The sequence below is a fragment of the Choloepus didactylus genome, chromosome 15, assembly GCF_015220235.1.
Source record: "Choloepus didactylus isolate mChoDid1 chromosome 15, mChoDid1.pri, whole genome shotgun sequence".
Classification (NCBI taxonomy): domain Eukaryota; kingdom Metazoa; phylum Chordata; class Mammalia; order Pilosa; family Megalonychidae; genus Choloepus; species Choloepus didactylus.
The window spans coordinates 32,866,262-32,868,421 of record NC_051321.1 but is presented as its reverse complement, the minus strand read 5'-3'; positions in this window follow the sequence as shown (position 1 = coordinate 32,868,421).

The following is a 2,160-nucleotide window of genomic DNA, read 5'->3' as shown; positions in this document are numbered from 1 at the left end:
CACCAGCCCCAGAAGACGCCCGCCTCCCCACCCCCAGCCTCTGACAGCCGCGGAGAGAGCGTCATAGTAAATTCATGGCTGCCCGGCTGGGAAACAGGCAGCTGCAATGGAAAGGAAGCGTGGATTTGCATATTGAATTAAAATTAAGAGCTAATTATGCAAATAAATTATGACATTTGGCAGGAGAATTTGCTTCAAGATCATTTATTACGTTCTTTTTATAACAGTGTGAGCATTTAACGGTCAAAGACAATATTTTAAGGGAAAATTAACGCAAGATTATTAACCTAAAAACAATTCCACATTAATGAGATGGTGAGCTGGTCTCCCCCACACACCTGGGCAGGTCTACGTCTGGGCTAGGAAGGCCTCTTTCCCCTCCCTTCCTTCCTTCTCCCAGTCTGCAGCGAAGGAGGGGAGGGTGTGGTTGGGAGGGGACTGAGGAAGGGAGAGGGAGACTTTGAGGTCTGTATCTGTGGGCGGGGAGGTCATGCCTGAGCTGAAGCCCCTCACCTGAGATCAGAACCCTGGGCCGGTTTAGGAGGCCACCCAGAGGATGAGCTATGGCCCCTTCCCAGAGACCCCTGGTTTGACGATGAAAAACATGGTCGTGGCAGTGGAGAGCCCCTGTTTGGAGGAAGATATCAGATCCATACTCCAGAAAGGACTCCATAAATACCAGTTGGGATGGAACCTGGACACCAGGGTTTAAACAGCCTGGTTATGGGCCCCTCCCAGCTCCCACCCCCTCCTTCTGCCAGGCTGTAGAACCCCAAATTCCCTGATGCCTCCCCCAGACTCTGGGTGCTCCGGGGCTCTGAGCTCTCCACCTTTCTGGCCCTTTGTTTCTCGATCTTTCTATGACCCTAATCTGTCAACCTAGCTTTCCTTTTAGGAGATGGCAAAGCAAGAAGAGCCCTAATCTGAGTCTCCCTGGGATCCCCCAACCTCACCCACATAAGGTGGGGAATGAGCCCCAAAGGAAGAGGTGGGGGTTGCCCTCCAAGGGCCCCCCCTTACCACTCTCCCTGTGTGGAAGGGGAGGGAGGTCTGTTCTCTCTGATTCCTGGGCCAGCTCTGCAGCCTGCAGATTCTTTTAGGGGCAGATGGTTGTCTGCAGTGTGGGCTGGTGGAAGGGCCTCCCCCACATCCACTGGGCCTTCCCATGGGTGACCCAGGCAAACATGCTCCCCAAGATGCTGTTACCAGTCATCACCGGATGCCATTCTTTGGTTGTTCCGCTCTGGAGGGGCCACAGGGTGCGAGTTGGGGGGCAGCCCCTCCTCATGAGAGGTTACACCTCCAAGCCCGGCATCTCATGTGAGGTAGGGGGCGGTTATCACTGGAGCAGGGCAGGGTTGTAGAAAAGACTAGGTCTTTGGACTTAGGAGACCTTCCATTCAGGCATCCTGGGCCACATCTCTCTGCCATTTGCTGGCAAACAGCATCCCACCTGTGCTGGGTGTCTGCCCCTCCAGACCCACTCCCACCCTTCTGCTCTCTGCTCTGGGCCCCGGGAGGCTGGCCTGCACAGTCTGCCTTAGTTGACTCCCTTGGTTTGACCAAAAGGGACACTGGCAGGAAAGGTGAGGGAGGGAGGAGAGGAGGCTCGGGGCATTTCCTTCCATGGCACCCTCCTTTCTAGTTGGCTGTGGACTGACGGCGTCTCTGTACCAAAGGCCACGGTTCCTGTTGGGGAGCCATCGCATTCCAACCCTCTCCCCTGGTTCTGGTAACTTTTTTCCACCCACCCTTGTCCCTTTAGGGCTGGGGCAATCATGTCTTCCCACTACTACTAGCCCCGGATGACTGCATCATCTCTGGTACTTTTCCTAAACCCTGGCCATACCTTTGTAGTCGCTTTATTAAAATCTCCTCAGATGACCCAATAGAGGATGTCATCCGTTCCTTGCCAAAACTTGACAGGTACATTCCCAGTGCTCCTCGGTTTCATTTGTAAAGTGGCAATAATGATGTGCATCTGAAAAGTTTTCTATGCACATCCAGTGAGTTCACGTATACCAAGGTGCTTTGTACTCTATAGATCACAAATCCAAATTCTTGTTCCCAGGTAGAAACTAGACCAAGAAATAGTCTGGTCTTGAAACCATCTCTGCCATGAAGATTCTGTGTGACTGTGGATAAATTACTTCCCCTCTC